This window comes from Macaca mulatta, chromosome 20 (genome assembly GCF_049350105.2).
Source record: "Macaca mulatta isolate MMU2019108-1 chromosome 20, T2T-MMU8v2.0, whole genome shotgun sequence".
NCBI lineage: Eukaryota > Metazoa > Chordata > Mammalia > Primates > Cercopithecidae > Macaca > Macaca mulatta.
Window position 1 is genome coordinate 9,115,062 of NC_133425.1, and position 27,158 is coordinate 9,142,219.

The window sequence follows — 27,158 nt, forward strand, 5'->3', positions numbered from 1 at the left end:
ATTCAAGATGGAGTTGCTCTGGTTCACATGTGTCTGACAATACCAATGGATGGAAATAAACTTGATTATCTGGAAGTTGCAGAGGAGAGAACTTTGAACCAAGAAGTCTGCCCTCTTTTCTACTATAGTGGAAATAGGACCTGTGCCTTTGCTCTCTCTTAGGATTACTTACAGCCTATCGTTTTTATAAAAGAAATACATGCCGTTACACAAGTACTAAGCAAAAATATACAAAGAAAGACATTTGCAAATCATCCCATATGTTATCATCCTAAAGAACCATCATTAATATTAGGTGAATATCATGGTTAATATCATTCTGTGCATAAGCATAGATTTAATAATAAATTCTTTAATTTAGCATGCCATTGTTTTATTAAAAGAATCACGTTTCAGAGTACTCAAAAATAGAATAACTCATGTGAATTTGACAGTATAGTTGAGATTCAAATACATACTTTTTCATTGCAGAAGATTAAATTTCCTAAAAGATTTCTCTAACGTTAAGAAGAGGTGTTACAAAAACAGAAGGAAATCAGAATCATCATTTTTTTAAACTACTTTTGTTTTTAATATATTATTTGACTCTGCTATAAAATATGAAGCTCTTAAACACTAACGTATCCCAACCTCACTTCACTACAACTTCCACATTTTTCAGTTATGTTATTATTAATTTTTACATTACCAAGTATTATGACCTTTACATTTTGTTTCATAACTGTGATTTTCACAATTGCCAAGTATCAGTACTATGCATAAATACAGAAAATATTCATAGTCTTTTGATCACAATTTCTTCCTTTCTGAATTCCTTTTTTTAACTCCTTTTCTAAGTACTGTCAAACATATGCAAGTGATCCATCCAGAGATCTTGTTAAAACGCAGATTCTGATTCCCTAGGTTTGCAAGAGGGCCTGGTAATCTTCCTTCATTCCCAGTGATGCCCATGAACAATGATTTAAGCATTAAGAGTTTTTTTTTTTTTTTTTAAATATCTATTCCTTCAATTCTGTATGGAGGCTTACTATGTGTTGCCTTTAGAACAAGCTAATTCCTTTGGCTGGAAATATTTCTGAATCACATTTGTATGCATATTGCTCCATTTATTCTAGCATTAAATATAATTTTGGAGAAATGTAAGACCAAACAGAATTTTACTCTTTACAAATGATTTTCTTTGTTTCCTAATAGACTTGGAGAAAAAATATGCCTCATATAGATCATTTAGTATCACATTTTCTTGGAAAATGGTGTGTTTCTTAATTATATAGATTCAGTGGTATTTTGCTTTTTTTTCCATTTCAGAAAATTTTTCTTGTATTATATCTTCAAAGACTTTTCTTTTTCCTGTTCTACTTGTTGACTATTTTTTTCCTAGAAGAGATTCATTTCCTTTATTTTAAACCATTGTTATTTCTCTATTGTGATTTTCAAAATAATATCTTCTCTCTGACTGCTTGAATAATTGGAAGTTTTATCTGTATTCACCAAGATTATAACAAGCCTTTTGTTTAGATTAGATACTTATCTTTCAGCAGTATCATTTCAGTTTCTTACTCTTCCTTATTTTTTCCCCTTGCATATGTGCTTTCTCATTTATATTTGTATTTGTCATTTTATCTTACCTTTGAGTTATTATTATACATTAAAAATTGTTCTAGTACTATTGCTTGAACACTTCTGTAATTCTTTGTTTGTTGTTCTGTTAGGTATCCTTTCAGGTTGAGTTCATTTTTTCCTATGTTTTGCATTGATTGATTGATTGATTGGTGTGTTCTCTTATTCCTCTCCTCCTAGCTTTACTTTGCAATTTTACCATCATCTCCCTTATGCTTAGACAGATCTATCTACTCAGGTCTTCTTTTTGCTCTCAAAGCACAGGTGATTTCTTGACTCCATTCTAATCACAAAGGAGGCTACACACTAAACCACAGTTTGAGAGCTGTGTATTCAATATTATGTCTTCTTTTTCTTGCCTCCTCAAGTTGTGGACTAAGGGAAATAGTTTCCCTGAAGGAAAGTGCTTTCTTTGTTAGAGACTATGCTCTGCACAGACTCTCAGATTTTGTTAAATGTCCTGGGCTCCATCCTTCATGGTTCAGCTTTGAGGTGAATACTTTCTATTGAGATATATGTTCATCTTTCAGTTCGTTTCCCTCATAAATAGGCATATTAGGCATATTCTTTTTTTAAATTTTTTTTTTCACTCATTTCTTCCCAGAAACTCTTACTACCTTTTCCTCATTAAAATAGGGATAAGTTAAGGATGCCCACTTAGTTTGCTCCTTCCCAAATGTTGAGAATTTTTAGTGGGAACTGTCCACCAGGCAGCTTCTAGGAAGTCTTGGTGGGGATAAGAGGCTGGCCAAACCAGGACGCTCTAGTCCAGGAAACCTCTTTTTATGGCATTGATAGCACTGGGTTGTGATTTTACCTTGCATGAGTGCTTGAAGTGAACACTTGATGACATTTTATATTTTCACAGTATTTTAGAAGAGGAAGTTTCTATCCAGAAGTTGTAATCCATGGTTTTAAAATAAAAGGTTCCCATCAGGTGATACATACTAATGGTATTATTTGCTTGACATTCTATCTTTTCCCCACTGGGTGTCTACAAGACACAAAGTAGGTTAAACATCTTTTTCATCACTTAGCTCCATTCCTGGCTGACCATAGATACTCAAGAATGTTTGTTGAATAAATGAAATCAGTAGGGAGAGAGAGCTAGGTCTACTGAGCAGTTATTATGCATCAGGCATGCCTTGCTTGATTTAATTTTCACAAGAGCCAGTGATAAGTACGTGTTACTTTCCTGTCTTTCAGATGAGGGTACTGACACATATAGATAAATTAGAACCCTTGTACATAGTTGGTGGGAATGCAGAATGCTACGGTCATTGTGGAATATAGTACAGAGGTTCCTCAAAATGATTTAAAAATGGGACTACCATATAATTGGGCAATTCCATTCCTGAAAATATTTCAAAGAGAATTGAAATCAACATCTTGAAGCATTATCTGCACTCCCATGTTTATTGCAACATCAGCCACAATAGCCAAGATATGGAAACAATGTAAATGTCCATGAATAGATGAATAAATATGCTACATACATACAATTAAATTTTATTTAGCCTTAAATAAGGAGATCCTGTCACATGCAACAACATGGATGAACCTGAGAGACATTATTGCTAAGTGTAATAAACCAGTCACAGAAAGACAAATACTGCAAGATTCCACCTATTTGAGGCATCTAAAATAGTCAAATCCTGCTGGGCACATTGGCTCACACCTGTAATTCCAGCACTTTGGGAGGCCAAGGCAGGTGGATTACCTGAAGTCAGGAGTTCAAGACCAGCCTGACCAACATGATGAAACCACATCTCTACTGAAAACACAAAAATATTAGCTGGGAGTGGTGGTGCATGCCTATAATCCCACTTACTCGGTAGGCTGAGGCACAAGAATCGCTTGAACCCGGGAGGCGGAGGTTGCAGCAAGCCGAGATCATGCCGTTGAACTCCAACCTAGGCAACAAGAATGAAACAGTCTCAAAAAAAAAAAAAAAAAAAAAAGTCAAATTTATAGAAACAGAGAGTACAATAGAACATTGGTTGCTATGGTCTGGGGAAGGCAGAAACAGCAAGTTGCTGATCAATGAGTATAAAGTTTTAGTTATGCAAGAGGAATAAGTTCTAGACATCTGTTATACCGCACAGTGCCTATAGTTGACACTACTCTATTGTGCCTTTACAACATTTGAAAGCATAGATGTCTTGTTAACTGTTCTTATCACAAGAAAAGATGGTGAGGGGGTGCAAGGCAACTTTTGGAGGTGATGGATGTGTGTGTTACTTTGATTGCAATGATGATTTCATGGGCCTATGTCCAAACTAATCAAATTGTATACATTAAAGTTGTGCAGGGGCTTTTTATTTTTATTTTTTGTATCTCAATTATGCCTCGATGCTGTTACTGGAAAAACCAAGTTTGTGATTAGAAAGGCAAAGGTAAGCTGGGACTCAAAGGTAGGTTAGTATGATGCCACCCCCCATGCCTTCCCATTGGAAAATCATCTTAGCCACATGGGAAATGTGGAAACAGTCAGGAAGACCACTTAGCTCCTATGTGATACGCTGAATGGCCCACAGATGTTTTGCATGTCCTATACCGTTTTTTCTTTGTAAAAGATTGTCAGTTATAAAATAAAGAGCTTTCACATGCAAATCTGGATTCAGCATGTCTTAAGATATCAGAGCTCTGGCAACATGGGTCTTGCTATCTTCATGGTGACCATTGACAATGAATAGATAGTGGTAGTCCTTTTTAGATAACACAGGCACTCTTCAAATTGCTGTAGCCCCCTTTCCTTCTGGCTGCACTTCTTTACATGCCTGTCCTCTGTAGGCATTTCAGTTTGCAACCTCAACCTAAAAGAAACTTGATCCAGGCCCTCTGCACTCTCAGACTCCTTACAATGTGGGTAGTTCATGGCTGGAGAAATCACCATGTCCTCAGGGACTCCCAGTCATGATTTGAGCATGATGACAGAAGGCCTCCCTGACACAGAACACTGTCCCTAAGGATACCCTGGGCCCTACCTCAGAGCTTGGGAGTGTCACTTTATTCACTAAAGACATCCTGCAGCCTCAGCAGGCTCCACAGACAGTGATCTAAGAGGATGATTTGCAAATCCTTCAGGAGCAGCTGCAAGTTGAGGCTCTAGTTTCTAGGGACAGCCAAAGGAGCAATCAGCTTTGTGTGTGACATGGTTGTTTCCTCCCCAGGGAGAAAGAATTAATGAGAGCCAAGGAAGTTCTGTCCTTGGGGTCCCGTGGGGGCTTCTTCTAGGGAAGGGGCTGCCATGCTGCCTCCTGTCAAATTTAAAGGACCCTCTGAGGGATTTGTTTTTGAAGAGCAATGGATGGAATGATCACCCAGATTATCACTCCAGGGAGAACGTTCCTCCCCTTCCATCCTCCTACTCAGCCACATGGGCTCTGTTAGCTATGATCCCATTCAACATAGCCAGGGGCAATCTTGCAACCCTGAAATTTGTAGGTGAGGATGCTCACAGTTTACTATCCAAATAAGTCTCTCGTGACTCTTGTTAATTATGAAAATTTCCTGGCCTTAACTTGATGGCAATTAAGTCTATGGTGGAGCCTGGGAATTTGCATGTTTACAACAAACAGCTCAATGTTTAGTATAGATCAAGCAGAGTTTGAGGAAAAAACCAATGTAGAATTTTTTCTACATTGAAAAAAACCAGAGTAGAATTTTTTTCTGGTAAAAATGTTTATTTTATTTATTTTTATTTTGATAGTTTTTAGGGTACAGGTGGTTATTGTTTCCATGAATCAGTTCTTTAGTGGTGATTTCTGAGATTTTGTGCACCTGTCACCTGATCAGTTTATTACTATACCCAATATGTAGTCTTTTATCCTTCACCCCCTTCCAACCTTCCCCCAGGGTACCCTCAAAGTCCATCATTCGTATGACTTTGCATCCTCATAGCTTAAATCCCACTTACAAGTGATAACATATGATATTTGGTTTTCCATTTTTGAGTTACTTCACTTAAAATAATGGCCTCCAGCTTCATCCAAGTTGCTGCAAAAGACATTATTTTGTTCTTTTTTATGGTTGAGTAGTATTCTATGATGTATGTTACCCTCAATGTAGACATTTCTAGAAAAGGCAAGACTATAAAGACAGAAAGCAGGTCAATGATTGGGGCTGGGGATAGGTGCAGGGGTTGACTGCAAATAGGCATCAGGGAACTATTTGGACTGATGGGAATGTTCTAACACAGATTTTGGTTATGGTTGCGAATGGTATATGCAAGCTAAAGTTCACTAAACTGTATACTTAGAACAGGTGAATTTTATGGCATATAAATTAAACTCCAGTAAAGTTGTTAATTAGACACAGATACACACACACAACTCTGAAGTAATAACTAATCATGAAATGATGTAATGAGAGAACAATACAGAAAAATAATGAATGCTGTCAATCATGGTAGAACGTATAAGGATGAGAGCAAATAGTTACTGAGACACACCTATGGGCCAAATGTTAAGCCAAGTTTTTTTTTTTTGTTTTCATTTTCGTGGTTGTTTTTTTTTTTTTTTCCAACTTTGACTTTAGACTTAGCGGGTACATGTGCAGATTTGTTACATGGGTATATTATATGACACTGAGGTTTGGGGTATGAATGATCCTGTCACCCAGGCAGTGAGCATAGTATTAATAGGTAGCTTTTCAACTCTTGCCTCCCTCCTTCCCTCCCCAGTCTAGTAGTCCCCAGCATCTGTTGTTCCCATCTTTATATTTATGTGTACCCAATGTTTAGTTCCCACTTATAAGTGAGAATATGCAGTATTTGTTTTCCTGTGTCTGAGTTAATTCACTTAGAATAATGGCCTCCAGCTACATCCATGTTGCCACAAAGGGCATGATTTCATTCTTTTTATGGCTGCATAGTATTCCACAGCATATACATCACATTTCCTTTATCTAGTCCACAGTTGATGGGCACTTGGGTTGATTCCATGTCGTCACTATTGTGAATAGCACTGTGATGAACACACGAGTGCATGTGTCCATTTGGTAGACCCATTTTTCTTTGAGTTGATACCCAATAATGGGATTGTTGGTTTCTAATGGTAGTTTACCTCTTAGTTCTTTGTTGAGCCGTGTTCTTATTATGTGCATTCATTATTTCTCATTACTACCCCATGACATACGTACTGTCGTCTTTTTGCAGATAGGTAGACTGAGGCTTGAGAGGTTAAGTGAGAACAAAAAGGTACATAGGAAAGAACTGGAATTTGCACACAGGTGGTCTTATGCCAGGGATGTAGTGCCTTACTAATTGATTGATTAATTCAGCTGGTCCATCACATGAAACTTACAGCCCAACATAAGTAGGTCTGAAGTCTGACTTTACCGTTTCCAACTACCTTTCTCAAGCACCCACCACGGTCTCACTAAGCTTCAGTTTCCATATCTGCAGGTTGAAGATAATAATAGCTATCTCAAAAAGTTCTCAGGAGAAAAAAAGTTGCAGGAAATAAGATATGTAAAGCCTGGTACATATGCAAAGTCCTCCAATAAATGGAGATGTCGTTAAGTTAGACTCTGTAGATCCCTTAGCATACTGGTTAATGCATCTGATGAGCTTAGTAAACATTAGCTAGTATATAACTCTAAATATTGGGATGATTCATTTATTTAACCATCACCTAACCGGAGCATCCATATCTACTAAGAACTAGGGGACTCGTTGTATTAGATCTTATGTAAACCACAGGACACGACCCTGTTCTCTAGGACAAACACGCATGTAAACTAATAACTGTAATAAAATGTGCAAGATATAGCTGAAGACTTAGTTGGCATCTTCCATGGTGGCACAAAAATGGAGATAATAAAGTTATTATTGACTATCTTCTTCTTTATGAAGATTTGCCATATATTTCTATATAGCATGTATTTCTATATAGCCAGTCTTCACAAAGAAGCAGATAGTCAATAACTTAATTGTATATTTTAAAATAACTTAAAGCATATAATTTGATTATTTGTAACTCAAAGGATGAATGCTTGAGGGGATGGATACCCCATTCTCTATGATGTTCTTATTTCACATGGTATGTCTATATCAAACCATCTATGTACCCCATAAATATATACACTTACTATGTACCCACAAAAATTTTAAAAATAAATTTTTTTAACGAAAGAGGCAGATAGTTGGGTCCAACATTTAAGAATGAGTCTTTTACTTGGAACTCACCCAAATGCACATCAATGATAGACTGGAAAAAGAAAATGTGGCACATTACAGCATGGAATACTATGCAGCCCTAAAAAAAGGATGAGTTCATGTCCTTTGCAGGGACATGGACGAAGCTGGAAACCATCATTTTCAGCAAGCTAACACAGGAACGGAAAACCAAATACCACATGTTCATACCCATAAGTGGGAGCTGAACAATGAGAACACATGGACACAGGGAGGGAAACATCACACACCAGGTCTCTTGGGGGTGGGGTGCTAGGGGAAGGGGGAAGAATTAGAACAACTACCTAATGCAGGCTAGGCTTAAAACCTAGATGATGGGTTAATGGATGCAGCAAACCACCAAAGCACACGTACACCTTTGTAACAAACCTGCATATTCTCCACATGTGTCCCAGAACCTAAACAACAACAACAACAAAAAGTCTTTTTGTAGCTGACATCTATTATTTTTTTGTTTTCAGCATCTGTTTAAACTAAATGCATCACAAAAAAATTGTTTTCCAGATTTGCAAATCTGTAGAAACCGTGGTTTTTCTTTTTCTGTAGGGCTGTCTTTCTTTTTGTTTGGGGATCTTGGTGCTCCTCTCACTTCATTATTTTCTCATACAAATCCTGATGGCTCTATTCTCAGAGTAGAACTCTCCAAGTGGAAATACAGCACTGACTTTTTGGATGCCGCCAATTCCATTTACCCCCTCCATGCTAACTCCCTGAAGCCACCATGCAAAGTATGGTTTCTTGGGGACTCTGGGATCCAGCATTGTGACTCGGCATGTGATGTCTTCTACATATCCCCTGTTGTGATGAGGCAACCATTCGTGAAAAGCTATTCTACCTGGAGCGTGATTTCACTTCTAGTACAGCTAACAAAGTCAGGTGTTTCTAAACAACTTTAACGTTAGTGGGAGGAGTTGTTTAATTAACCTCTCCCTTTGGTTTTCTTTTAAACTCCCAGAAATGCACAGCTTCTGGCTAAACAGAGTTACATGTCTTTTCTTTCCCTGAAATTTTCAATCCAGGGGGAGCATCAGTCAAAGGTGAAGCTGATGCTGCAAGCTTCATTAGGGCTAGCAGGAGATGAAGTGAGCGAGGAGCTGCCTTGCTTCAATTTTAAATTGCAAAAGTTAAGGGAGCAACTTAGAAAATTGTTCTTCTAATTCTTAATAATAGCTCTCTGCCTTTCTCACCATGACTGAAAATAGATTGGAGGGGGAAACTCACGGAAGGCCAGGACCCAGTATATTTTAATTCTCTAAAGCATCAATTTGAAAAGGGAAGAGAAGGAAATTCTGTGCTCGTGGTCATTAGCAAAAGTACTTTGTCTGATACAGACTGACTTCTTTCAGGTGTCTCTGTCTCACATTTTTTTAGATGAGAAGGGGACTCTACTTTTTACGCAAACATGTGGTAATTTATAAAACACATATGCAAATTACCTGATTCTTCATTCAGCTGGTATTCTTCCAATTGCCTTAAGAGACCATAAAAATGGTAATGCCATGGTGCACCGTTAAATGCTCAGCTATTTAGCCCAGCAGCCCTCCTTGTTTAATAGTTTTGCTCATTTAGCATGTACAATTTGTAACTGAGTAAATCTCATTTTGAAGTAGGCTAGGGAAGTTAAATCGCCTCTGGGAGTCCTGGGCACACCCTTTCGTGGCAGGAATATCACTAATAGCTACCTGGGCCCTCTGCGCGCCTGCTAATGAAGCCAGATTCTCAGAATGGCTAATGAGCTTGGCTCCTTTTATGTGACTTAAAATGTGAGTCCATTTGTTTGTTTTTCCTGTTATGAGGTTATTTGGAATATCCGAGGGAGATTGGATATTCATGCAAGCAGGTAACCTGCACCATCACCTAAGTATTATTTCAATTGATTCTGGCAACCCCTCCCTTCTGAACATCAGCTACACCCAGAATTAAGTACAAAATCTAAGCCAACAGTGAGAAATGGAGTGTGGGTTTATACCTGTTAAAGTTCTCATTGTCCAAAATTAATTTAAAAACTATATGTCCCATAAACATTGTTAACTGGGAAGTAGAGAAGATAAATTTGGCAGGGAGGGTGGAGTGAGGTGGTGAACCTGTACCGAAAAAGGTTTTGACTTCATTCATTGAGTGATTGGAGATTCACTAGAGATTTCTGAGCAAGGAAAATGAACCTGGTAGCAGTGTGCTAGCTCGTGTGGAGAGGGAAGTTTTGGAACACCCAGCAGAAAGCACTTCTGGAGATGTAAGGGTGATGTGCTAAAGGTTTCAGCTGGAGAAATATTAGCTAAAATGAAGAGAAAGGAGCAGTTATAAGCAGTATTAAATTGTGGTAGGCAGAATTCCAAAATGACCTCAAGTCCCCACCCTCAGTGACTCATACTCTTGAATAATCCCCTTTCCTTGAGTGTTGGCAAGACCTGTGAATACAATGGGATGTCAATCCCATAGCTAGGTCACTTAGCTGGCTTTAAGGTGACAGCAAAGGAGATTATACCAGGCGAGCCTGACCTAATCAGACAAACCTTCAAAAAGTGTGACATCATTGAGATTCCCACTGTAGGCCTCAAGGAAGAAAGCAAGCCGCTCTGTCCTGAACTGCCAATAGAGAGGGGTGGCCTCTAGGAGTTGAGCCCCTCAGTCTTACAACCACAAGGAAGTGACTTCTCCCAACAACCAATGAGCTTGGAAGAGGAACCCAGATTCTGATGAGATTTCAACCCAGGCTGATTTCAACCTTGACTTCAGCTTTACAAGACCTTGAGCAGAGAGCCCAGCCGTGTCGTGCCTGGACTTTCATCCTCCTGACCTGCGAAGTCATGAATGAGTATTGTTTTTACCTGGTAAGCTTGTGGTGCTTTGTTAGGCAGCAATAAAAAACTCATGCCAGTTCCCACCCACCAGGAGACAATCAGCCTAAAAGACTCAATCTAAAATTATAAAATCTTACTTTAAAAAATGCAATTGTATTTCAAATATATATGGTGAATCAAGTGAACGGTTGGTTGACCAAGTGTTTCCAAGCTGAGGGTCTTCTGAGCTTACTTTATTGAATATATGTAATATGTTTATAACCTTTTTATACAATATCTTTGTTCCATAGTGCTAGTCAAGTGTTTACATTGATGTTTAGATTGTTAATCTTCTCCTTCCCTTTTCCACCTGCCCTCCTCCAATGACCCTCCAGTGTATTATTTCAGATATTACAGTAATTATTAAGCCTGGTTGAACAAGACTACTCAGAATTATGTCTCACTGGAATCCAGTAAGATTTTACTCCACATTTGAGTCTCAGATAAAGCTATGCCTTGATACAGAAGAGGAGGTATTGACTGGAAAAAACTGACTGACCAGCTCTCTGGGTTCTAATCATGTGAAATTTACTTTCCTAAAATTTGCTGTGGCCGTGGTCCAGAAAGGGAGTCTTTGTTCTGAAAGTTCAGAAACTCCTTGTTAGTGTTGTAGGTAGGTCTGATTGGCCCAGGGTTAACCTGAATTCAATGCAGGTTGAATTCAGATCCTGATTCTAACTCTCTAAACTTCAATGTCCGTTTTTAAAATGCTGAAAATGTGTCTACCTTAGAACACTTTTGAGATGGGAGGATTACCACCTGTACCCCAGTAACTTATGGAAAAATAAAATTAAAAAATAAAAGTTTTTTAAAAAGATCCTAACGAAGAAAGGAGAATATGTTCCAGATCAAAGATGAACACTGAGCATTCCAAAAAAAAGGAAAAGAAAAAAATGAGATGATTCAATGAGGTAATTCCTTGTAGATCAGGTAGGAGGAGGAGAAGGAGGAGTCATCAACATAAAGCACACTTGGTAGGGGTTTGACACTGAGTGAGAGAATGAATGAATGAATGAATGAGGACGCTTGGCGATGGAGGCCAGTTCATGAAATAAACATAAAAATCGGACCAGCCAAGTACTTTGGATAATTATTTTGGCTGACCAAGGAAGCTAGAGGAGATGCCAGGTCATTTCCAAAGGTTGCTTGGTAAGCATAAGATTCTAAGCCAAGGCAGGGAGAGATTTTGTTTTTTTAAATGAAGGAATTGCCTGTTTTATGGTAACAATCAGTGATCTCCAGATACACCTATCATCACACTCGGGTTAAACACGCCCGACAAAATCTAAACCAACACTGCAAGGATTGAGTGTAGGTTTGCTAGTGTCCAATCTCCTTGGTGTGGTGCCTGGCTGGACACTAACATGGGAGTCTCTAGTCTCCTTTTCTTAACCATTACCAACAACTTTCGAAGAACTTAGACTTTTTTCCAACATATTGATTCAAGTCCAGCCTTACAGGCTTCACCACCATCATGTTTCATTAGGCTGATATTATATATCCATTCTCTAATTTTCCAGGTGTCGATGTCATAGTTGAAACCCCAGAGAGTGATGTTATGTCCAGTCTTTTGAGGGAAGGGGCAACCTAGATTTGCCATTCCATCCTTTCTATAGAGTAAATCACACAAACCAAATAGACCTAGTGAGATGACAAAGCCAAAATCAAAATGCGTTTCTCCCAAAGTCATTCTAAACCAAAGGCAATTTACAGACAGTAAAGTTAATATTTTTTCTTGAGTTTTATGATCTGAAAGATTTATGTACCATGATCTTAAAAGCCTATTTGAGTTATGTGGAAGAATGTCCTGATTTTTAGATGTGTGCTGAAGTATTTAGAAATCAAGTGTCATGATGTCTGCAACTTACTTTCAACTAGGTCAGCAAATAAACACACAGACATATATATGTGTGTGTGTGTGTGTGTGTGTGTGTGTGTGTAGACAGACAGAGAGAGAGAAAGATAAGTATACATAAAGCAAATTTCACCAAATTTGAGCAATTGTTGGCTCTGTGTGACACATATATAAATGTTCATTTGTCTATGTTTGAAAATAATCCTAATAAAATGTTGGAAATAAACTCTACCTGCGTTTTAATTCTATTTTATTATTATTTTGAGAGGGAGTCTCACTCTGTCACCCAGGCTGGAGTGCGGTGGTGTGATCTCAGCTCACTGCAACCTCCACATCCCAGGTTCAAGCAATTCTCCTGCCTCGTCCTCCCTAGTAGCTGGGATTACAGGCGCCCACCATCACACGTGGCTAATTTTTATATTTTTTAGTAGAGACAGGGTTTCGCCATGTTGGCCAGGCTGGTCTTGAACACCTGACCTCAGGTGATCCACCTACCTTGGCCTCCCAAAGTGCTGGGATTACAGGCGTGAGCCACTGCGCCCAGCCTTAATTCTATTTTATATGTCCAAAGGTGAATTTGTGCTCTTCCATTCTTGTCTTCTATGATATTGACTCTAACCATTTAAATATATGGAACCTTTTCACTAAGGCCTCCTTTTGCCACCAGTTATGTTGTGTATTTTATTCTTTCATTCCCTTATAATGATTTTGTCCAACTCTCTTCTCCTTAGGACGTGGGTTTGCTTTCTGCTTTTAATGTAATTTTACATTTAACCAGAGAAGGCTTGCTTGGGCTGTTTCTTTTTACTGATGTCTTATTTAATAAATCAAAACCACCTCTAGCTTCTGAGATTAAGCCCAGCCAATGCTCCATTTTTTATTAGGATGAGAACGACTGTAACTTTCCCCCTGCTAGGCTGCCACAAGACGACTTTGCATTTAGTGACGGTGGCCTGGAAGTTACAGGGAATTAGATCCGACTCAATTTGACTCACTTTGATCCGAGCCTCTTAACATAATTTTCAAGTGTTTGACCCAATCAGGATCATGAAGTGGAAAATTTGAGAAAAACTGATTACTGAGGTTTTTTTCTTTTTCTAAAAAAAAAAAAATCAAAAGGACCATTGGAAGATGTTTAAAGAAATGACACTGCATAGGAAACATTACAGTGTGTGAGTCAAGACACTTCGGAATCAGTCGACCAGAAAGGCACCTTGTTGTTGACTCTGCTGAGAGGACACACTCGAACAGGCAGGAGGATGGGGATCCTGCTGAGAGAAACAGAATGGAGCCCATCACAGTGTTAGCAACTTCCTCCTCAGAAGAGCTTCGTGGCTGAGCAGCTCTGTGGAAACATTTTTGAGGTTCATGTCGATGGCACTGGGTCCCAGAGAGTTAGTGAGGTCTTATCATGGAGGAAGGCCTTGGCCAGAGGAAGTTCTGATGAATTTCTTGCTGATTCAGTAATCCTCATAACAATGCCATGAGGTTAGTGGAATTATCCCCAAGTTGAAGGTAAAGAAACTGAGGCTCAGAGATTTAAATAATTTACTTAGCAATGACACACAGCCATAACACATAGTTGATTATTCACATTAGTCATTTAGATCCCAGAACCTGAGCTATTTTTCATAAATAAGAAGCTTAGAGATCATATAGTCTAATCTTTTCCTTCCTTCCTTTCTTCCTTCCTTCCTTCCTTCCTTCCTTCCTTCCATCCTTCCTTCCTCCCTCCCTCCCTCCTTCCTTTTTTTCTTTCCTTCTTTTCCTTCCTCCTTCCTTCCCTCCCTTTTTTCCCTCCCTTCTTTCCTTCCCTTCCTTCCCTCCCTGCCCTTCTTCCTGCCTCCCTCCTTCCCTCTTTCCTTTCCATCCTCTTCCTTTCTTTCTTCCTCTCCTCCCTCATTTCTTCTCTCCTTTCCTTCCTTTCTCCCTCCCTCCTTCCCTCCTCTCTTTCCTTCTTTCCTTCCTCCCCTCTCTCATTTCTTCCCTCCCTTTCTTCTTTCTTCCTTCTTTTTAGCATGTAAGCATCTTCAAGGATACATCCATGAATAAATGAAATAAAAGTCTTTGCTCTCATGCAGCTCATATCCTTGGTGCTCATAAGTGAAAAATGACAGATTAAGCACAGTCAGGCATGTTTGGGGTAGGGAGCTGCATGTTTAAATAGGGGGTCTAGATAGAAACCGGTGCAAAGGCCCTGTGGCTGCAGCTACTGGGTCCCTGGCATGTTTGAATAACAGCAAGGAGATCATTGTCCCTAACACAGAGGGAGCAAAGGGGAGATGGGAGGAGGAGAGGCTAAAGAGGTTACTGGTGGCAAGCTCTTGTAGGGATTTTCCTCTGAGAAAAATCCATTGCAAGGGATTTGAGACACAATGACAAGACTGACTTCCATTTTCAAAGGTACACTCTGGCTGTTGTGTTTTAGGGCAATGGCAGAACCAACGAGACCAGTTAGAAAGCCAGTGAGGAAATCCAGACAAGAGAGATGTTTGTCATTCATGTTAGGATGGAGACAGTTAAGGCAAGGAGAAGTGCCAGATTCAGGTTATGTTCCGAAGGTAGGGACAAAATAACTTCCCAGTGGATGGCAAGTGGAGTGTGAGAATAATTGAGCAGTGGAGCACAGCTCTGGGAATGGGGTCTATGCAATAGAAAGGATGCAATGGCATCAACTGAGATGGGGAAGCTATTGTAGCTCATTTGGAGGTAGAATGGATATAGTCTGGAAAATGTTTACCTTTGGACTTTTTGATTTTGAGACATCCATTAGACATCTGCTTGGAGGCGTCTATAGTTTAGGATAAAAGTGGGGGGTGTATAGTTACCTGCAAGTTGTTAGGAAGGAGATAGTATAAACACTTAGATAGGTGATCAGCCAACCTTCGCTCACCTACCTTGTATAAATGTAAAGCTAGTTTTTTTCATAACATCTACTTTTCTTTCTCTCTATATTAGATATTTCTCTTTAGCTCATTTTTACAATGAGGACCTGTTTTCTTTAAATTTACTTTAAAAAATTAATAGATAATGCACATATCATAACATTAGCCATTTTAAAGTGTAATATTCGTGTTTTTAACAGATTTATGAGATTTCACAGCCATCAACACTATCTAATTCTAAAATATTTTCATCACCCCCGGAAGAAACCCTAAACATATCAATAGTCACTCTGTATTCCTGCTTCCCCTGAGGACCTGGCATCTATTAATGTACTTTCTGTCTCTATAGATTTGCCTATTCTGAGCATTCCATAAAAATCACATATAATATGTGGCCTTTTGTGTCTGGCCTTTTTTTTTTTTTTTTTTTTTTGGTTAGCACAATATTTTCTTTTTTTGCATTTTTTTATTATTATACTTTAAGTTCTGGGATACATGTGCAGAACATCCAGGTTTGTTACATAGGTATACACGTGCAATGGTGGTTTGCTGCACCCATTAACCCATCATCTACATTAGGTATTTCTCCTAATGCTATTTCTCTCCTAGCCCCTCACCCCACAACAGGCCCTGGTGTGCAATGTTCCCCTCCCTGTGTCCATGTGTTCTCATCGTTCAGCTCCCACTTATGAGTGAGAACATGCGGTGTTTGGTTTTCTGTTCTTATGTTAGTTTTCTGAGAATGATGGTTTCCAGCTTCATCCATGTCCCTGCAAAGGACATGAACTCATCCTTTTTTATGGCTGCATAGCATGCCATGGTGTATATGGTTAGCACAATATTTTCAATTGTGTTCGTGTTGTACCATGTATCACCACTTCATTATTTTTCATTGGCGAATAATATTCCATCAAAGGAATATACTGCATTTTGATTATCTATTCATCAGTTGATGGACATTAGCATTGTACCTGCTATTTTGTTATTCTGAATCATGCTGCAGTGAGCATTCATGCGCAAGCTTTTATGTGCATAGCTATTTCCAGTTCATGTGGGTATGTATGTAGCAATGGGATTGCTGGTCAAGTGGTAACCACATGTTTAACTTTTTGAGAAACTGCCAGACTGACTTTCACAGCAGTTACACTGCTTTACATTGCCACCAGCAAAGCATTAAAAGTTCCAATTTCTCTGCATTCCTGCCAAGATTTGTGATTGCGTGTCCTCTTGATTATAGTGATCTTGGTGGGTGTGAAGTGGTATATTATTGTGATTTTTATTTGTATTTCCCTAATGATTAATGATGTTGAACATCTTTGCATATGCTTATTAGTCATTTGAATGTCTTCTTTGGACAAATGCCTATTCAAGTTCTTTGCCAATTATTAAATTGGGGTATTTAACTTTTTGGTGGTGAGTTTTAAGGATTCTTTATATATTATCATCTGTATGACTGGAAAATGTTTTCTCTCATTCTTTAGCTTTTCTTTCCACATTCTTATTATTGTCTTTTGATGCACAAAAATTATTAATTTTGATGAAATCCAATGTATCTGTTTTATGTTAAGATATACACCTGTGTTTTCTTCTAAGAGTTTTATAGTTTCCACTTTTACATTTAGATCTTTGATGCATTTTGAAATATGCTCTGTGTATCATGTACGATAGGACCCAAAATTCATCCTTTTGCATGTAGATGTTCAATTGCCCCAGCACCATTGTTACAAAGACTATTACTTCTCTAATGAATGGTCTAGACATCCTTGTCAAGCATTCTCTGAATTTGCTTTATAGATTCTTTCCAACTCCCTTACTTAGTACAAGAAGTATATAGGCAGATATGTTTTTTATATGAACACAAGCAAGCAGGTACACATATATATGTGTGTATACACTCATATATATGTATATGTGTGTATATGTATATAAATATAATTTTTATATTATCTTTAAAAGACCATAATCTTTTTGTTTTCTACTTTAACAAAAGATGAAAATCCAATTTTGTAACTGTAGGTAGTTGGGATTTGGAGATAGGGCAAAAGATGGGCAAATTGTTATGATTGTAGTACATTCCATATGGTAGTTATTAAATCAATTCTGTGCTACAACTGCTCATCTTCTAATGGAACTCACTCATACCTACCCTTTTATGGCAATCTTTCCCTATTATTGTAAAAACTTGTTGAAGAAAAGCATCATTTGGCTCAGTGAAAATATTAACCATAGCAATGGAAAGATAAGCCATTTAAAAACAGGCTGCAGGAAGGCATGAAGAAGGGAAACCTTGACCTCTCTGGGTCTATTTGGGCCAGCAGATAAAGCTTATTTTTATTTTAGTATATCAGAACTGGAAAACCCTTAAGATGTTCTCTTCTCCAGGATGATTCATCTGAGGGATTGGGGCTCTGAGAAGGAAGACAGGGCAGTATAGCAGAATGGAAAGCAGGTTGTATTAATCTGTTCTCACACTGCTAATAAAGACATATTGGAGACTGGGTAATTTGTAAAGAAAAGAGACTGGACTCCCAGTTCCACATGGCTGGGGTAGCCTTACAGTTATGGTGGAAGGCAAAAGGAAAGCAAGACACATCTTACATGGCAGCAGGCAAGAGATTGTGTGCAGGGATTCCCCTTTATAAAACCATCGGATCTCATGAAACTTATTCACTATCATAAGAGCACCATGGGAAAGACCTGCGTCATGACTGATTACCTCCCACCGGGTCCCTTTCACAACACGTGGGGATTATGGGAGCTGTAATACAAGATGAGATTTGGGTGGGGACACAGCTGAACCATATCACAGGTGGAAGTTGGAGTTGCACAAACTTGACCTTGAACCTCATTTTCGTCATATTTTTCTCTTTGACCTTGGGCAAGTGACTTTACTTACCCACACCTGTACTTGTCCATTAGTGAAATGCCATGATAATACTTGTACTGCAGATCTATAGAATAAAATATGTTTAGCACCTAATTTAATACCTGGCACAGAAGAAGCATCCCATGCAAATGTGCTGTTATTATTACACTTGTTACTTAGTTTCTACAAGACGTTTTGCTTGAGAATGTCTACTCAGCTCACAGATATTGGCTAGGACATCACTCCTCCAAAAAAAAATCTTACAAAGCACTGTTTCTCAACCCCACATACACATGAGCCTCCATTCCATATTTGTGGATACTACATCCCATGTACTCAGAAAACCAAGCACCTTTCTTCCTATGATTTCTCAGTAGTTTACAATCACACCCACGCGCACGCACACACACACACACACAACACCCTGCCTTTGTACAAATGTTTGTTACTATTTTTTCTCTTCCTTACTAAATTAAAAAATAAATGCAGTAAAAGTCACTCATCATGGGGTACAGTTCTGTGAGTTTTGCCAAACACTATTACGTAGCCACCACCAAAATCAAGATACAGAACAAGCTTATCACCCCCTAAATTTCCTCATTCCCTTTTGTAGTCAGTTCTCTCCACCTCCAGCCTTCAGCATGTACTAATCTGTTTTTTATCTATAAAGTTAGTTTTTTCTCTGAAATATAAAAATGAAGTCACACAGCCTTTGCGTATGTGTTCCTTCACTAAAAATGCACTTGAAATTCATCCATGTTGTTGTGTGTATTGGTAGTTTACTGATTTTAATTGCTGAGTAGTATTCTATTGAATTGATATACAATGATTTGTTATCCTTTCACCCATCGGAAGCCATGTGGATTGCTGTGAGATTTGGGTGATTATAAATAAAGCCACTCTGAACATTCATGTACACATTTTTGTGAGACCATAACTTTTCATTTTACTTGGAGGAAATGTCCAAGAGTAGAATTTCTGGGCCTATCTGCAGAATTTTATTTTTTTAAAAAGTAGAAGAATTATCTGAGGCAGATGTAACAAAATGTAGGTTTGACAATGTGGGGGTGAGTGAGCACAGGTGTTCTTCATATTGTTCTGCATGCTTTTCGTGTGCTTAAAACATTTTATTAGCCGGGCGTGGTGGCTCATGCCTGTAATCCCAGCACTTTGGGAGGCCAAGGCAGGCGGATCATGAGGTCAGGAGATCGAGACCATGCTGGCTAACACGGTGAAACCCTGTCTCTACTAAAAATACAAAAATTAGCCGGTTGTAGTGGCACTCGCCTGTAGTCCCAGCTACTCAGGAGGCAGAGGCAGGAGAATTGCTTGAACTCGGGAGGCGGAGGTTGCAGTGAGCCGAGATCGCGCCACTGTACTCCAGCCTGGGCGACAGAGCGAGACTCCATCTCAAGAAGAAAAAAAAAATTATTAAAAACAAACCTTACAACCTGTGCGATGTAAGTGAACCAAACAATCCATATGAAACAGGAACTGTTGATTTTGTGAAGGCTTACACATGGCCATTTAACTGTAATAACATTCTTTCCTACCTATCAACACAATAATTCTTAGACATATCACTGAAACCTTTTAATGACTCTATGAGTAGAAATGGATTAATCTTATCTATAGCTGACAAGGCAGCCCTTTGGGATAATGTGAATCTCTGTGTGATTCCACCTTCCAGGTACTACTGGAGTCACTTTACATAGATGCCCATGAGTTTCTTACTGGTCCACCTTCTTTCCACTTTCATTATCTATCTCCCCTCTGCTTCCACCTTACCCAAGTGCCATCTTCACCCAGTTATTGCTCTTCCTTTATACTTGGTCTTCTAAAAAGAGCTTTTTAGTTACTGAGAGATTTTCCAAAGCATCAAATTCTCATGTGAATATACACATAACAATATCTCATGATCGCTATATCTACCAGGGCAGGGGACAAGGATTACAAGAAAACAGGGAGGAAACAGGGAGCCTGCTGGGGCTAAGCCAGAATAAAAAAGTGGAGGACAATAGCAAAGATATGGAAACAACCTAGATGCTCATTGACAGTGGATCAGATAACGAAAATGTGCACATACACTGTGAAATACTACACAGCCATAAAAAAGGAAAAAAGCATGTTCTTTGCAGCAACATGGAAGCAGATGGAGGCTGTTATTCTAAGCAAACTAACACAGAAACAGAAAACCAAATATTGCATGTTCCCACTCATAAGCAGGAGCTAAACACTGAGTACATAAAGACACAAAGATGGAAATAACAGACACCAGGGTCTACTTGAGGGAGGAGGATGTGAGGAGAGCTGGGGTTGAAAAACTACCTATCTGGTACTATCCTCACTACCTGGGTGATGGGATCATTTGTACACCAAATCTCAGCAACACACAATGTACCAAGTAAAAACCTGCACATGTACTCCCTGAATCTAAAATAAACATTAAAAAAAAGAGGTGAAGGAGCAGAAAACCATATCCTATCACATAATCATCAGGCCTCAAGAAGTTGGGTGGCCCCCACCCGCAGTCTAGAAAGGTGACGATGGGGACACTTTCAGGCAGAAAATGCTTTTCACAAAACGCCTTTGGATTATGCTTCGGAAAATTGCATTAGCTGTAGTGGTGATAAATGGTCTTTTAAAGTCACAAAACATTCATCAGCTTAACACTCAGAACCTTCAGGTAGCACAGAGAGTGAACATTGACTGGAAACATGAAATATGGGCCAGTCCACCATCCACTAACTGAAATGTTTTATCTAGTAATCACTCTGGAGCAAGATTTATTTTTGGTTTCAAAAACATCTTTTTAATTTAAATTAGATTCAAGGGATCCTCTCTCTCCATCATCTGCCATCCTGGAGTTTAGCATTTTTAGGGGCTCTTTTTTTCATTAACCCTCTCATAATCATCTTCCAATCAAGTGTTTCCAAAAAGAAAATTACACGTGGAGCTCAACAATAATTATGAACTCCACTGGAAGTTTGGGCTGATGGTAGGCTTTGAGGGAAGTGGGCTGAGAGTTCTTTAATGACAGGAATTATGAAGAAGTCTGTTACAGAATTTGAATTTCCTTTTCCCAACATCGTCCCAGGTGTTCTTGACTTGCATTGTAGAGCTCAGCTTGGGCATTCCTTCTACTATGGAACCATTTTGTTGTTGTTATTGTTATTGTTGTGAGACAGGGCCTTGATCTGTTGCGTGGGTTAGAGTGCAGTGGCACAATTACAGCCCTCTGTAGCCTCGATCTCCTGGGCTTAGGTAACCCTCTTACTGCAATCCCCAGAATAACTGGGACTACAAGTGCATGCCATCATGACTGGCTAGTTTTTACATTTTTTGTAGAGATGAGGTCTCACTACATTGCACAGGCTGATCTTGAGCTCTTCAGCTCAAGTGATCCTCCTGTCTCAGCCTCCCAAAGTGCTGGGATTGCAGATGTGAGCTACCATGCCAAAGAAGAAACATTTTTGTTTGTTTGTTTGCTTGCTTCTGCCCACTCCACCCAGACAGAATCACACACTTCTTCTCCTGGACCCCAACAGCTCTCTATTGTGCCTTCCTTGAAATCATCCATCACTTGACTTCCCAGCTCCTTTCTCCAGATTTTCCTCCTGCCCTTGGATACCTGGTGTTCATCTCAGTTATGGTTGAATTCCCTCTGCCTTTGCTAGTGTCCAGCATGCAGCAGACACTCACGAAACACTTGGTGAAGAAATGAAGTCATCTTTCTGTGTGTAGTCTGCTTGTCTGGATCCTGAGAGAGTGAAAAAGAAAAGCCTCCAAGAGGCAAACAGGCAAAGAATAAGAGGAAAGAGAAAAAGAAAGAGAAAATTGCATCCCATGACAAATCTCATTGAACACCATTTTTAATATAATGAGAAAGGACTCAAAGAGAAACTTTAAAGGGGAAAAGAATCTTAATGATAGGAAACAGAAATCATTACACATCACACGGCAGGCTGACATCACATGGCAGAATGACAAATCCTAGAAACATTAATTTCTTTGTTAATGTGTAGGTTTACTTAATATTTCCCCCTTCTGACACAATTCTTCTTAAAGTTTTTATTTTTGTATTTTTAGTAGAGATGGGGTTTCACCATGTTGGCCACGATGGTCTCGATCTCTTGACCTCGTGATCTACCCACTTCGGCCTCCCAAAGTGCTGGGATTACAGGCATGAGCCACTACGTCCGGCCATGACTCTGCGTTTCTACAGCTTCAGTCAGACACATAGATGGTATCAAATAGCATTTTTTAATTTTAATTTTTGTGGATACATAGTAGGTGTGTATGTTTATGGGGTATGTGAGATGCTTTGATGCAGTCATGCAATGTGCAATAATTACATCATGGAAAATGGGTATCCATCCCCTCAAGCATTTATCCTTTGCATTACAAACAATCCAATTTGGCACCATCCAGGAAAACAGTAGTCCACATAAGTGATTTTGATATATTTGTAAGACTTTTCATTCCGGTTAACCAACATTTGCTGCAATTTTGCCGCCTACGAGACACTGGGCTAGGCAAGATCCACAGGCTTGAAATGCAGAAGAATGAATCTGTAGGGGCATGGGTTTGACTGACCTCACCCTCTCCAAAACTGGATTAGCGTCACATGCAAAATCATTCCACATGAACATACAGTAAGTGTGCACTTACCAGCATTGACAGGTTCTCAGAAATTCCAACTTGAAGTGAAATGACGTACAGCAGGTCCTCAAATACCATTGCTTGCTTCAATGTTCTTTTGTATAACATTGATGAAAAAAATGATTTTAATCTAGTTCACTGCACTTAAGGTTGCAGTTTCCAAGAACCTATCAACAATATTAAGTGAGGATTCACTGCACACTCTAAAATGTAAAAAGAGAATAAAGTACTTGCTGTGAAACACAGTTTTAAGATAATTCCCCCCAGCAATTCTTCCTTTAAGACAGGTACCCTTAAATATATCATTTGCAAGCTTCAGGAGGCACCCCTGAGCACACATATTAATAAGCCATGATACCTGGCCTCGAGGAGTGAAGCAGATATTGCTAATGGCTTTTTGGGAGAAGTATATATGGCTGGAGGTCTGTCAGCAGAGAGAGAGGGGTGCTCAGCACAACCTGATGGTTAAGAAAAACCTTCTTGGAAAAGGTCACCAATTTACATGCCAAATCTGCATATACATATTTTAATCATTATGTGCCTCCATCCTTTTATTATTAAATGGAGGATCCTTAAATGACCCATCTGAGTGACTGCAACCCCTCATTTTGGACACAAATTTCTAAGATGCTCTCAGACATTCTCCATATGTAGCATTTTGCATGCCTTCTCCAAGTACCCTAAAAGTGAGACACTTCGATATATCTACATTTAAAAGCTTGCCTCCTCTTTTGTTATAACAAAGTGGTGTACCTGTATCATTCAATTCTGTCTCCACCCATCTCCTGCCTATCTCATTCATTCCTGGTTGGGCTAAGAAAGAAAACCCAGTGCCAAACTTCTGTAACTTGTGTTAAAGTGAAATTAGATAGTGTCAGAGTGAGGCTAAAGAACAAAGCAGATAGCATCTGTAATAGTCGTTTTCTTGTTTTATCCTCTTTTGGGGGCCAGAGGGTGGAAAGGAGGTGGGAAGGGTCTAATTTCTTGGAGTACTCCACAGTTATGTACATTTCAAAGAGCTCTGTTTTTACACTCTCTAGTTTGGGCAGTAAGCCATTTTATTTATTTGTGGTTTATTTATTTATTTATGCAATTCTGGGTCAGCAACAAACCTGAGAAAATGGGCATTGAGAAAGTTCTTGGTTGTTGCATTTTTCTTTCCCTCTTTCTTTTTATTTCTAATCACTGTTTAGGTTCCAAACATAAATTTAGAATCTATGGAGGTGAGGCTACATGATACATGATTACTAATTGGTCAGTCAGCCAGACTAATAACATGAACTTTAATCACCAAGAACCACATTTACTCATATTTATTCTCCCTTTCTTCTCTTATTCACTCCGTAGGCCCGGGAAGAAGAGTGTCGTCATTGGGTACCTGTCTATTTCACCCTTGGCAGCCTGTAAGAATATTTGAAATGCTCATCTTCAAAGACTGACCTAAAAGTACTCTGGAACTAGGGATAAAGTTAACTGCCATCTGGTACTCTCTGAAGGCAGTCAGCGATAACCCATTCTCTGCCTTTACTTTTGATTTTCTCTGCAAACCTTCTGCCTACTGTGGACAATTTTTTCCAGCCTCCATGCTCCAACTTTGGGCATGAGAAAGGAATTTCAACTAGACTAACTGCTAAAATATACAGAAATGATGCCACAAGGTCTTTCTGTTCCTAACACCTCTAATAGTGTTGGGCTATGAGTGGTGCTGCATTAGTTTTCTGTTGCAGCTGTAACAATTTGCCATAAACTTAGTAACTTAGGCTGGGCATGGTGGCTCATACCTCTAATCCCAACATTTTTGGAGGTCAATGTGGGAGAATGGTTTGAGCTCAGGAGTTTGAGAACAGCCTGGGCAACATAGGGAGACCCCGGCTCTATTTTTAATACTTTTCAATAAAGAAGAAAGACCTTAGCAACTTAAAACAACATGAATTGCTTATCTCACAGCACTGGAGGTCAGAATCCAAAATGGGTCTCACTGGACTAACATCAAGGTGTCTCTAAGGCTGTCTTCCTTTCTGGAGGCTCTAATGGAGGAATTGTTTTCTTGCCTTTTCTATCTTCTAGAGGCTACGCACATTCCCTAGCTTATCACCCTTCTATCTTCAAAGCCAGCAGTGGCTTGGCCAGTCAAGTCTGTCTCACATTGCCTCACTCTGACCCTCCACCCCAGTTCTTTTTTTCACCTGTAAAAATCCTTTTGATTACAATGAACCAAGAGAATCCGAGAGATAATGCAACATAATCTCCTTCTCTCAAGATCGACTGATTAGCAAACTTAATTACATTTGCAATTTTAATTCCTCTCTGCCAAGTTCTAGGGATTAGGACACAGACATCTTTGAAGGAGTATTATTCTACTGACCACAGGTACTCAGCACAAATGGGAAAAAAAAAATTTATTCTTATGGATGAAGTTCACGGGGTTGGATTCCTTGGGACAGTTACTCGGCTTTGAAAAGAGAAAGAGAGGTCATGTTCTCATTTTATCTTTTCTTGAACCAGAAATAAAAATGCTTTCATGTCTATCTTAAGGACAGAAAGCAAATATTCAGCAAGGGATGCGTTTTAGCCTAACATTTAACCACATTGACGATGAAGGCAGCCACAGCTTCAGAGTTCAGCCTGCCTCCTTGCAGCTAGCTGAACATGGACAAGCAATTGACACTCTGGACCTGCATTATCCAGTAGAACTTTCTGTGATGATGGGCCTGTCCACGTCTGTGCTGCCCCATCTGTAACTACTGGCCGCATGTGGCTCTTGAGGTCTTAAAACATGAGCAGTTAGAGAAACTAAATTGTCAACTTTATTTAGTTTTAATGAATCCGAATTCAAATTTAAATAGCTGCATGTGACTAGTGGCTGCCACATTATACAGAACAACTCTAGGCATTTCTAAATAAATGACAAGCTGCAAAATTTGGAATTAATAATATCCAGTGTTAAGGGTTGTTTTCAGGATTAAATGAGATAATCTATGTAGAGTGCTTAGCATGGCACCTGGTTTATGGTAACTGCTCATGGAAGTTATATTTATTACTACCATTGTCATCACTGCTATTATTATTTTATTTCTTATTGCTATTTAAGATGATTATTATTTACTACTAATAATAAGTATCATTATTTTTATTTGTACCCTTTGCATTAATGATTTCCTGCCAATTAGACAATGCTTTCATGTGTTCATAGAGGAGAAAGTGGGCTGGATCACAGAGAAAAGCCATGGAAAGAGAAGAACAGACTGGGTGTTTTCAGAGGAGGAAACCCTAAATCAATGACAAGCTCTTCTCTAGATAGGGAATCCCAGGAAATCGTGAAATTCAGAAACTAAAGATTCCCACTGAATTTCCTGAAGTGCTTCCCTGAGGTGGAGGCATACAATTTTGTAGGAAAGATCCCCTCCATCCTGGCATAGTATGAACTAAGTTCTGAGTCAAGAGTCTTAGAAGTTATTTATTTATATTTCTAAGGTATCCGCTTAGCACAGCTGTAAGTCACCAAGTGTGCAGCTCGTAAGACACTTGAACCACTTATAGACAGATCATAAGCCATTTGAACCCTGATATATCTGACTACAGTCTTGGCCACGTAAAAAGGAAAGGTAGAAAGAGTGTAAACTTTGGAGTTGGAGCAAATGGAAATTGAATGCCGACTCTGCCGTTACTTACTGGGTACTTTTGCCAAATAACATACCCTCTTCAAACCTGCTTTCTTATCGTTAAGGGGATTGAATTAATCACTGTGTTTCAATTTCTTAGCATAGCACCTGATATATAGTACATGCTCAATTAATTAAATTACGTACCTGGCATATTAGAGATGCTTAATACATTTTTGTTGACTGGGTGAATAAATCTAGGGACCCAATGTGAAATGACTTTATACATCAAAAAGAATGGCTATATAGAAATGTTGCAAAGGATTTGGGCTCTGAACACAGAGGCAAGCCCATGAGTTTGCTGGTTGTGTTCTTCAGAGCAGGTGCTCTGAGATGCAGATTGAAAAGCAGTTTATTAGAGATCAACATTTGTGAAAAGAAGAGGAGAAAGCTGCACTGAGAAGACAGAAGTCAAATGCAATGCAGGCCACTGTAGGGTTTTGGCCAATGAGGCAGGGAGCTCTAAGAGGATGTTGCCCATGAGTTGATTCAGTTTGGCCTGAAATGACTAGGCATGTATACCTTGCCCTTGCTTAAAGACTGGCTTCAGGCTGCCCCAGGAAGCCTGT